Source organism: Bison bison, unplaced genomic scaffold (assembly GCF_000754665.1).
Source record: "Bison bison bison isolate TAMUID 2011002044 unplaced genomic scaffold, Bison_UMD1.0 scf7180017864030, whole genome shotgun sequence".
Taxonomy (NCBI): domain Eukaryota; kingdom Metazoa; phylum Chordata; class Mammalia; order Artiodactyla; family Bovidae; genus Bison; species Bison bison.
In genome coordinates, this window is record NW_011494602.1 from 5,048,481 (window position 1) to 5,048,810 (window position 330).

The 330-nt window shown below is 57.3% G+C and overlaps 1 protein-coding gene across 1 annotated transcript in view; it reads left to right on the forward strand.

The window, feature by feature from the left end:
* Positions 1–330, forward strand: part of LOC104984492 (thioredoxin-related transmembrane protein 4-like) — a 69,069-nt gene that overhangs the window by 40,988 nt on the left and 27,751 nt on the right. The window lies entirely within an intron of this gene.

Consider the following 330-nt stretch of genomic DNA (forward strand, 5'->3'; position numbering starts at 1 on the left):
AAAAACAAAACAGAAAACAACTCTTACCAAGTCAGGGCTTGACTGTGGGAGCACGGGCCTCCATTAGATGAGTACTAGGAGAGCTGGCTCTGAGGGGTCACTGCGGATGGGGTCTGCAGGGCTGCGGGGCCTGGCCAGGTGAGGAGCAGGTGAGGACTGTTCCAGGAATGGAGGTAGCATTCTCACACGCCCCTCATTGGAAAGAGCTCAGCGTATTGAGGAAGAGTCAGGTGGCCAGGGTTAGAGGCAGTGAAAGAGAAGGGGGAGCAGTATAAACAGAGGGCAGAGAGGGCAGGGGCAGACGGTCAGGCCTGTGGCTGCCGAGAAGGC